Source organism: Colobus angolensis, unplaced genomic scaffold (assembly GCF_000951035.1).
Source record: "Colobus angolensis palliatus isolate OR3802 unplaced genomic scaffold, Cang.pa_1.0 Scaffold426, whole genome shotgun sequence".
NCBI lineage: Eukaryota > Metazoa > Chordata > Mammalia > Primates > Cercopithecidae > Colobus > Colobus angolensis.
The window spans coordinates 1343577-1355487 of record NW_012117666.1 but is presented as its reverse complement, the minus strand read 5'-3'; positions in this window follow the sequence as shown (position 1 = coordinate 1355487).

Sequence of the window (11911 nt, the reverse complement as noted above, 5' to 3'; positions counted from 1 at the left end):
AGGTGAAATAGGCAGGTGAGTTGGGGAAGTGAGGTGGGCAGGTGAGATGGGCAAGTGAGGTGGGAAACTGAAGTATGCCAGTGAAATGAGCAGGTGAGGTAGACAGGTGAGATGTACAGGGGAGATGGGCAGATGATTTGGGCAGGTAAAGTGGTCAGGTGAGGTGGGCAAGTGAGATGTACAGGTGAGATAGGCAGGTGAAGTGAGGAGGTGAAGTGTGAAGGTCCAGTGGGCAGATGAAGTGGGCAGGTGTGTTTGTAAACAACAGCTTGAGCTTTAACACCAAAGTGTCAACAGCAAATGAATCCAGGCAACTGGGGAGCCAGAGGCAAGACACCTGATTAAAGTGCAGCCTCAGTTGTGGCAGCCTTAGAGATGCTGTAGGCGCCACCTGTATGCGGAGAGATGAGGAAGTGCAGACACCTCTACCTGGGTTCAGGATGAAAAAATAAAAATCTGCCCCAATAACAAACAGCTTGGAGCTGTGCCTCGTGCAGGTCTGCAGTTCGGGCTCACATCATCAATGTGGTCCAGGGGTACCTCCCTTTGACAGCAGCAAATCCAAACCCTCTCTGGAGGAGCCTTCCCCATACGTCCGTGGGGTCTCACAAGGGAGTCCAAACCCATGATGAAGATGAGTCTCCACTTAACCTTCCTGAGATATGTGAGGACCCATTCTCCCATGAGTGGGTAAAGCACACAAGAGGGTCGGAGCGTGCATGAGCTTGGGGCCCTGCAAGAAAACGCAAGTGTGATTAAAACAATGAAAGTCACAGGAAGTGACAGAACAGGACCTGCGTCCAGCCTGGGCCTGTCCCCTCATGCGAGGCTCCTGCACACAACTGCCCACTCCCGCCTCCACCTGGAGGGCTGACGGACACTTCGCATGCCTGGCATCTCCCTCCTAGTGCCCGCCTCAGGAAAGGACAATGCCACCTTTCCAGAGACCCAAGGCCAGATCCCTGGAGCCATCCTTAACCCGCCTCTTCCTCTCATGCTTCGCAACAAGCCAATACGGGATTAAAAACAATAGGAAATAAATTTCCTACAAGTGGACGAAATCTCCTCATCTTCCTAACCTGCTAAAGCAATGCTATTGTGGCTATTGTCATTATTTCCAAGTTATGAGTTGCTATGCATTTTAGATTTGTAATCATTTTTTGATATAAAAAATAATAGAATTTAGCATATTTCATGGAAGAGAAAGAACAGAATAGAGTAGAATAAACTGCCAGAGCAAGTGTCATGCAGGCAGGATAAGTAACATCTGGGGTAGTGTCTGTTTCAGGCGTATGTCTGTTTGCGCATGTACATGGGCACTAGTCACGGAGTCAAAAGGTTGTTTTGCTTTGTGTTTCTTTTGGTTTTTTTTTTTTTTTTTTTGCTGTGGTTCATGAAAGCCACAGTGATCAACTATATTTATCAGAACACATGTGGCAAATATTACATTTTACGGAAACATGCCAGCAGCAGTCCCCCTTCAAAATCAGAAGCAAGAAAAGGAGGTGCATTTGTATTCAGCTTTGTGCTGGAGGTCCTGACCAGCACAGTAAGACAAGAAAAACAGAAATAAACGTTACAAGGGTTTAAAAGGAAGACAAAAACCATCATTATTCATAGCTGTTATGACTGACAGCACACAAGACCCAAGAGAACAGAGATCAACTCAGTATAAATAATAGAGCTCTGCACAGCTTCTGGTTATGAGGTGCAAAACCCCAAAACTGGCAACACGCCTGTAGTTCCACAACAACCAATAACAAAAAATATTACTTTAAAAATACCATTTACAATTGGAAAACAAGTACAAGTTACTGAAAATAAAGACCACAAAAGTACAAGGTGTTCACAGAGATGACAAACTTTGGTTGGTAAAAGAAAATGAAAGCAAATCTAAATGGAGAAAAAAGATATAATGTCATAGACATTGCCAATCCTTCCCAAATTAATCTATAAAGTCAATGCAATTTCCATAAAAACCTCAATAAAAATTTTCATAAAATTTAACAAACCTATTCTGAAACTTGTATGAAAGAATAAAAACTTGGGAAGAGTCAAGAGTATTTTAAAGGGGAAGAAAAAGGAAAGGTCGGGATGTTCCTTACTACACGCTGAGACAGAAGCTCCAGGGATTGAAATATGAGAGAAAAATAGACCTCCGGCACCAAAGATAGCACCAGACACAAATCTACCTGCATCTGGGAAACCGGTCTAGGACAGAGGCACCGTTTTGAAACTGCCTTTGCAAAATTATAACTCAGGAAATTATGACAGTGAAAGAAATCAGACCTAACCGACTCCATCTTACTTCTAACCTTTAAGCTGTCCTTGTTCATTCCTGGGTGTATGCTGAACTAACTTCGGGAAGGAATTCGGCTGATGGTTTGACTCTGAAACAAAATTGATAATAACCCTTTTCCGGAAAAGACTCCCTTCTTGCCTGGGGACCAGTCTGCCTTTGCAGAACTAACACATTAGCTACAAGATTAGAAATTACAGTTTAGGGGTCATGTAGCCTCTGGCTCCAAGAGTCTGAACCTTCCCCAGATTGCTTCCTGTGGATAACATCACTATTGTAAAGCCTAAGATCAGTGCCTGAGATATTCTGCAGACCCTACGCTGGGTGGATCAGCTGACACAATCTAGACCAGTCATCTGGCTCAACCAGTTCTGCCATCCCACCTAGGAACAGAAAACAGTTAGAAAAACTCACTTCCCAGGCCCTACCTGCCAAATTATCTATAAAAACTCTGTCCCTCCATGTTTTGGAGACTGATTTGAGTAACAGTATGTGGTCTCCCACATAGCCGGCTCTGCGTGAATTATTCTTTCTCCATTGCACTTTCCCTGTCTTAATAAATTGGCCCTGTCTGGGCAGCGGGCAAGGTGAACCCGTTGAACAGTTACAGTTTCAGACCAGAGGGGTAAGAACGATCTCCTCTTGATGAAATTAGATGGACATGTTACCACCACACCCCTTCCTGTTGGGATCTTTCAGGGGACAGATTACACAGCACCCTTTTCTCCCCTGGCTTCTGAACACATGGAAACATAAATTCTAGGACCAAGGTGTTGTAGAAGTCTACAACTTCACCCCTATTGTTGATGGGGCTGAGATGGAGAAGGGGGCTCGGCATAGTGACGAGTTCTGCTAACTGCCCCTGAGAAATGGCCAGATCTCCCATCCAGTCCCAGGAAACTCAGACAGGGCAGGGCCTCCTTTCTATGAAGGATGGGTCCATCCAAGAGAAGCACAGAGTGTGCAGGGAACTAGCTCATGGGAGCCAAAAATAAGTTGCTGAACCAAGGCTGTCTCTCAGGTTTGCCAACCCAAGGAACGCTTCAACTTCCCTGGGGTGAAGGAAAGAGGCTGGAGAGAGGCTGCCAGGATCACCCACATGGAGCTCTCTGCAATGGGCAGAACTTCTGGTCTTGGAGAAGAAGTGCTCCTCTGTGTCATGTATGTAAAATACATTTCAGACGGATTAAACACCTGAATATAAAAAGCCAGTAGTGCAATATCTTTCCAAAGAAAACAGGGGAGACGATTCACAGGACATCACATGGGAAAGGATTTTTAAACAAGATTCAAAAAACAAACCATAAAAGGGAAGGTTGATATGTTTGACTACTTTTGAACAGAAGATTTCTTGTACGATTATCATATAAAAATAATCATGTAAGAGACACCACCATGAACATGGGAATGGAAGATGTTCATAACCCAAGTGTCTTAGTAGGCTCAGGCTGCCATAACAAAACACCACAGACTAGGCGGCACAAACAACAGAAACTTTTTTTCTCACAGTTCTGGAGGCTGGAAGTCTGAGATTAAGGTGCCAGCATGGTTAGTTTTTGGTCACAGCTCTCTTCCTGGCTTGTGGGTCGGTGATCTCTCACTGTGACCTCACATGGCCTTTCCTTGGTGCAAGAATACAGAGAGAGAGAGAGAGAGAAACTCTTTGATGTCTCCTCTTATAAGGATCAGGGCACCACCCTTATGACTTGGGTTGCATAAAGGTGTCATTCTCCAACAGGGACCCCCACTGACAAAGGAGAAGGTGGTGGCACCCATGGGGGCTGGGGGAAGTTGACTTCCATTTTGGATGTGGTGAGGTGTTGAGTCGTAGGGTCTGTGAGTCACCCTGTGGACATCTCCAGTGAACCATTGAGAGCACTGCAGTTCCTGAGCCCAGCAGAGCGGTCCAGGGAGAAGTCTGGATTTGATGGTGACCAGCTCCCAGGGGCCTGATATTACCCAGGGAGGGTCAAAGGTGAACTCAGTGCTCAGGCAGCAGGCATGGAGGGCCAACTGAAAAATGCTGAATTCCTCAATCCAAACCCTATTTGACAAATGGCTCCCTGATGAGTCCCTGACATGATCAACCCCCTGGGCTTTAGCTCCTGTCCAATGTGCCCCCCCCACCTCAGTGCTCCAGTGGTATCCACCTAGGAGTCAGCTCTCCACCCACTATTGGTCCCACCTACCTTTCCCATTTACTCTTCTGTCCCATGATGCCTCGCTGAGCCTGCTGTGGGAATGCAGGAAGAAGATTTGGAGTGAGAAGGCCAACATTTATATCCAGGCTTAATCTCTCGAGGAGCTTCTCTATGGTGAGCAGTTACCTGATCTCTCTGAGCTGTAAAACAGATGATTACATGATGGGGATATTCTAACAGTGCTCCCAGGCCTAATGAGTCTAAGCAAAGCTTTTTGAAATCTGTTTACACGCTCAGCCTATGAAAGTGCTTTGTAGAATGCAAATGTGTAGGCTGTGGTTATTACAATAATCTTATTCCTATGCTCTGGGATTTCTCACCTCTTTCACTCCATCTTTTAAAACCATCCTTTTGCCTTTTCCTTCATTTTGTAGATCTTATGGTAACTATATTTCTATAATTCTACCATAGCTTTTGTAACATCCGTCATGTTTTGGGTATCCCGTAAATTGTGTGAGTATCGGAAAAGGCTGAGGATTCTAGTAGAGCCCTGGAGGTTTTTGAGCAAGTGGGTGGCCAGAGCTAGTTAGGGATAGGATGACATCAGCAGAGTTCAGGAGCACAGCTGTGTTATGTCTAGTGTCTGACCAAATGCCTCACCAAGACAGCAGAGAGTCCTGCAGTGATCCACATTGGACCTTTTCATGAGGTCAAGGTACCAAGACCTCATGAAAACATGGAAGCCAAGGTGGCCTCTGGGCTGGGATGGCTGGAGAACTCACCAGGAAACCAACAAAAATGAAACTTCAGGGCTCCTCATAGTCATCTCCTTCCACTAGAGTCTGTGTCACACAGACCTTTGACCCTTGGGTCAGGTATTGGTGGAGTGGCCATGGGTGCTGCGGATCCAGCCAAGAGGAAGTTGAGTTGGGAATATCTTTAGTTTGAGTCAATAGGGTGGATCCTGCAATCACAGCCACTTCTCCATATGACTAATTATTGCTAGTGTATGAGCTTCCCAGGTCTGCCAGAAGGAAGTACCGCAGACTGGGCAGCTTAAACAATGGAAACCTACTGTCTCACAGTTCTGGAGGCTGGAAGTCCAAGCTCAAGGTGTTGGCAGTGTTGGTGACATGGTTTGGATCTATGTCCCTGTATTAGTCCATTTTTACACTGCTATAAAGAATTACTTCAGGCTGGGTAATTTAGAAAGAAAAGAGGTTTAATGGACTCACAGTTCTGCATGACTGGGGATGCCTCAGGAAACTTATAATCACGGTGGAACTTGAAGGGGAAACAAGGCACGTCTTACATGGTAGCAGGAGAGAGAGAGAAAAGGGGGAAGTGCCATACTTTTAAACAACCAGGTCTCATGAGAACTCACTCACTATCATGAGAATGACATGTAGGAAATATGCCCCAATGATCCAATCACATCCCACCAGGTCCCTCCCCTAACGTGGAGATTTTACAGTTTGACATGAGATTTGGGTGGGGACACAGAGCCAAATCGTGTTGGTCCCCATCCAAATCTCATGTTGAATTGTAATCCCCCAGGTTGGAGGTGGGGTCAGGTGAGAGGTGATTGGATTATGCGGGTGGTTCCTAATGGTCTAGCACCATCCCCCTAGTGCTGTTCTCATGATAGAGGTCTCATGAGATCTGGTTGTTTAAAAGTGTGTGGCACCTCCCTCTTCTTTCTCTTCCTCCTGCTCTGTCCATGTAAGACATGCCTGCTTCTCCTTTGCCTTCCACCATGATTGTGAGTTTCCTGAGGTCTCCCCAGCCATGCTTCCTGTACAGCCTACAGAACCGTGAGCCAATTAAACCTCTTTTCTTTATAAACCACCCAGTCTCAGGTAGTTCTTTAGAGCAATGCAAGAATGGACTGATACAGTTGGCTTCCTTTGAGGTCTCTTGACTTGTATATGCCATCTCCTCCCTGTGTTCTCACATGGTCACTCCTCTGTGTGTGTCTGTGTTCTGACCTCTTCTTATTAGGAAACCAGTCCTACTGGATGAGGGCCCACTCTAATTATTCACCTCTTTAAAAATCCTATCTCCAAATGCAGTCACATTCCCAGATACTGAGCGGTAGGACTTCAACATGTGAATTTTGGGGTGACATAACTCAGACCATAACAGCTAGGGTATCCATGGAAGAATGACCCCCCCAACTTTCTTTTTTTTTTTTTTCCTGAGACGGAGTCTCGCTCTGTCACCCAGGCTGGAGTGCTGTGGCTGGATCTCAGCTCACTGCAAGCTCCGCCTCCTGGGTTCACACCATTCTCCTGCCTCAGCCTCCCAGTAGCTGGGACTACAGGCGCCGCCACCTCGCCTGGCTAGTTTTTTGTAGTTTTTAGTAGAGACGGGGTTTCACCGTGTTAGCCAGGATGGTCTCGATCTCCTGACCTTGTGATCTGCCCCTCTCAGCCTCCCAAAGTGCTGGGATTACAGGCTTGAGCCACCGCGCCCGGTCACCCCCCCAAACTTTCTAATCACCTACTGGGCCAGCTCATCCCATGCTATAATGTGGGGCACCAGGCCACAGCTGTGTCAGGTGGTTAAATAAAACAACGTTATTGATATAGTTTTTATTTGTTTGTTGGTGGCACTTATCAGCTTTTTAAAATTTGTAATTTTTCAAATGTATTTTCCCACTCTAAACAAATACGAATGTCCTAGCATAATTGTCTTAAAGAGAGTATTTAAAATTAAACAAGTTTCAGGCTTCAGGAAACCTGCCTCTGCCCCCACTGCTATCACTGCCTGCCCAGGAGAAATGTTTTCAGGGTGAAGGTGCTTATGTAGAAAAATGCCACACATATTATTTACATGGAAGCAATTAGCCTGGAATCTGGCATGGAGTAAGTGCCTCATAAGTACTAGCTCCTTAGACTGGTTATCCCAAGGGCCACCGCAAAGACAGGACTTGGGTGCAGGTAGTTTACCTGTCGGGTGACCCAGGAATCACAGTAGGCAATAGAAAAATGAAGAGACAGGGAGGAGAGAAACCAAAGTGTGCTAAGCAGTGGGTTCCTGCTGTGGGCCTCTGGGCCTCACTCCTGATGAAGGTCCTCTGGGAAACCACAGCCATGGGGAGGGAGCCTGCTGGGGATGGTCTTGTAGATGTGGGAGGTGTACATCACTGCCTCCTGTGCCCATGGGTTGATGGGATTATAGTGACCCCTCATGCTGAGCTCTCTGGAAACTGTCCACAGCTGTGGGAGACTGGGATGGACTGAGGCCATAGGGTGGGGAAACTACGGCCCCTGCTAAGACATGCTCATTCATTTATAGGTCAGCCATGTCATCGGCCCAGGAGACTGATGGTGAAAAGTTTTGACAGCTGACTTGCTTTTTCTTCTTTTTAAATTAGTATTAACAATAGTTTTGATTGACAGATCATAAATGTGAATATTTATGAGGCTCACTGCTAGATTTTGATGTATGTATACAATGTGACATGGTTTAATCAAGCACAGTTTCTTCACATGACTCTCAGTTACCCTGGGAGATCTTAGAAGCCACTGCAAATCCAGGAATTCTACTTAGGAATCTGTGTGTATGTGTCAGGGGCTGGCAGATTTATTCTGTAGAGGACAAGCGGATCAGTATTTTAGGCTTTGTGGGCCAAGTTATCTTGTACAATGACACAGCTCTGCCACTATAGCGGGAAAGCAGTCATAGGCAATATGTACATGAATGGCTGTGGTTGTGTCCCAGTGTGTCCCAATAAAACTTTATTTACAAATGCAGGGGGAATAGGGTGGCTACTATGAAAAAAAAAAAGGTAATAACAAGTGTTGGTGAGGATGTGGAGAAAGTCAGAACTCTATGTGCTGTTGGTGAGAATTGTAAAATGGTGCAGAGGCTATGGAAAATAGTATGACAGCTCCTCAGAAAATTAAAGGTAGAATTACCCAATAACCCAGCAATCCCACTTCGGGGTGTATACCAAAAGAATGGAAAGCAGAGTCTTGAAGAGCTGCCTGCACACCCATGTTCACAGCAGTGTTACCCACAAGAGCCAAGAGGAGGAAGCAGCCCAACTGTCCTCCGAGAAAGATGAATGAATAAGCAAAACGTGGTCCATCCACACCACAGAAAATTACTCAGCCTTAAAATGGAAGCCCTGGCACCTGCCACAACAGGGATAAACTTTGAGATCAATCACAAAAGGACAGAGACTGTAGGATTCCACTTACAGGAGCTCTCTAGGGTCATAACATTCATACAGACAGACAGTAGAATGGTGGGTGTGAGAGACTGGGGGAAGGGCTTTGTGGAGTGAGCATTTAAGGGGACAGGGTTTTGATTTCGTAGGATACAGAAAGTTGGAGATGGATGGTGGTGACGGTTGCACATCATTTGTGTTTCATTCCCCTGAATTGTACGTGTAAAGTGGTTCAGGGGCCGGGCACGGTGGCTCATGCCTGCAATCCCAGCACTTTGGGAGGCTGAGACAGGCATATCACTTGAAATCAGGAGGTCGAGACCAGTCTGGCCAATATGATGAAACCCTGTCTCTACCAAAAATACACAAATTAGCCAGACATGATGGAGTGGCCTGTAATCCCAGCTACTCAGGAGGTTGAGGTGGGAGAATCACTTGAACCTGGGAAACAGAGGTTGCAGTGAGCTGAGATTGCACCATTGCACTCCAGCCTGGACACTGCAGCAAAGCTCCCTTTCAAAAAATAAAACAAGGCCGGGCGCGATGGCTCATGCATGTAATCCCAGCACTTTGGGATACCGAGGCGGGCAGATCACCTGACGTCAGGAGTTCAAGACCAGCCTGGCCAACATGGTGAAAACCCATCTTTACTAAAAAATACAAAAATTAGCTGGGCGTGGTGGCAGACGCTTGTAATCCCAGCTACTTGGGAGACTGAGGCAGGAGAATCACTTGAACCTGGGAGGCAGAGGTTGCAGTGAGCCAAGATGGCGCCACTGCACTCCAGCCTGGGTGACAGAGTGAGACTCTGTCTAAAAACAAAAAAAGAAAAGAAAAAGTGGTTCAGATGGTAAGTGTTATGTGTATTTTACCACAATTGGAAAAATTGCAGGGGAGAGCTGGCTATGTCCCCCAGGCTATACTTGCCGGCCTCTGGCTTGTCTATCTGTCCGTGCTCCCCCCTCTGTCTAGCAAGGGCCGGGCATTTAACTGCTACACATCTTTGATTTTCCTCAATTTAGGTCTCTCAAGCTTCAAGAACTGCTATCTAGGAGTTGGCAAACAATCCACCTGTTTTCATTTATTTCAGATCCTACCTAGGAAATAAATCAAGAAAAAGTTAGACTTACCTTAAGTGCCCTTTCCTAAAACAGGACAAATTCATTTTGAAGTGGGCAAAAGAGCAGCAAGGAAATGTTACAGAGGTTTTTTGTGTACAAAGAGTGTTCCCTTGGTTCTGTGGAATGCTCTGCCCACCCAGGCCCTTCTCAGCACTCTCTTGCCCTCCTAGGCCTGTTTTGTCCTGTGTACAGAGGGGATAAGGACACAGGGAAGTCAACTGGCTGCTCCTATATTACAGAATTTTTTCAGGACAAGGGATTCAGTACTCCCTGTCCTCCTTCCAACATCCTACACTGCCACTGGATATAAATAACGAGAAACATCAGTGCCCTGGAGGTGGACGTCAACCCTTGCTGCCTCTTTAAGAGCTGGGGCCAAAAACCAGAGATGGCATTTCCCTTCCTCCTGCATCTTCTAATCCCAAAGCCTGGGGACACCGCAAGTCCAGTGGTGCTTGGAAAGGTTGAAAAACGACCTCTCTCTAAGCCGGAAGGAAAGAAAATGCCAGGGGATTAATAAAGTTGAAGGATTACAAATTTCAGATAGGTCACACTTCATCTGCTTTGAGTTATCGAGGCATGCTTCTTTCATGATTTCTTACCATGGCAAAAGTCAGAAAAGACTTTCTTGATCTGTTCTTGGGATGGGGACTTTCCCACACATTTAGGAGATGCTGACTATCTGGTCCAGTTGCACCAGGATTCAGAGACACTGCCATTCCTAGTGACCTGCTTCTGGGTGGCCATCCCAGTGTCATGAAGACACATCCCACGGCCGTTTTCCATTAGGAAGAGATGAGGGACCACCTGGGAGAGGTAGCAGGAGATGGCACATCCCCATGTTCCCATCACATGCAGCAGTACCCATGGACACTTCACCCTCAGGGATCCACGCCATGGGATGCAGCAAATTGAGAACCCACCAGAATATTCCACCCTGCACCCAACAGGTCCCATTTAGAACAAACCGGCTGCCTCTCCCCCACGGAACTGCAGATGCACCATACTGGAAACTGCTCTTCTTTTTCTCTTTTCATCCAAATTGAGGCTCTGAGCAAAAGTCTGAAGGCCCTGGAGATAACTCAGATTCTTTTCCCCGAGTGACAGTTCGACAGGGTCTTATGGTAAATAAGGCGGAGTCTAAGAAAAAGATGCTCTCATTTCATGAATGCATATTTGTGTCCCAAAGAAGAAGAACCATAAGGCCAACCTCAGAGTCCCATTAATATTACAGTAGATCCGACCCTGTGACCACACCACCCATGGTGGTGATCCCCAGGGATGAAGGGATTGGCCAATTGCTGCCCAAGCACTGTGGCAAGGGCCATGCACCTTAGCTCCAAGAAGCCATGACTCTGAGAGGCTCCTCTCAGCTGATGGACATTGCCCACCTCTTTCTTATACAGGTCATGACATCACACAACAAGAATGTTGATCATGAAAGATGCACACATTGTGCTCAGGCAGGGAAAGTATGCTCAATGGCTCTGGTCTAACCCTGTCTCCTTTTCTATGAAATTTGCAGAGGTGGATTTTTTAAGAAATAATCAAGCTAGAGGCTTGAATGTACAGTGAGCATCCCTCCCTTCCTCTGCCAGGCCATACACTCATGGTAAATGCCTTGGCCGTGCTGTGAATATGCTTTCTGGCAAGTCTTAGGACAGATTTCTGGATATACCCCAAGTGTGTTCTGCAGCTACTCAATAGACAAAGGGTTCTGTGGTCAAAAACGAGTAAAAAACAGCACAATATGTCAGCTACAGCCACAAGACTGCTGTCTGGAAGAACAACCTGGCACTCAAGTTCCGTGATATCTGCTGCCCAAGTGACCACAGGCCAGCAGGAGTTTGGCCTGTCCAGACTGGTCTTAGCTGGGCTGGGTGCCAAGCTGGTGGGGTCCCCATCTTACCTGTGTGCTTTTCATCCTGCTTGGATCAGTCGCTACTCGGGTATCTTTTTTTTTTTTTTTTTTTTTTGAGACAGAGTTTCGCTCTTGTTGCCCAGGCTGGAGTGCAATGGTGTGATCTTGGCTTACTGCAACCTCTGGCTACCAGGTTCAAGTGATTCTCCTGCCTCAGCTTCCCGAGTAGCTGGGATTATAGGCATGCACCACCACACCCAGCTAATTTTGTTTTATTCGTAGAGACAGGGTTTATCCATGTTGGTCAGGCTG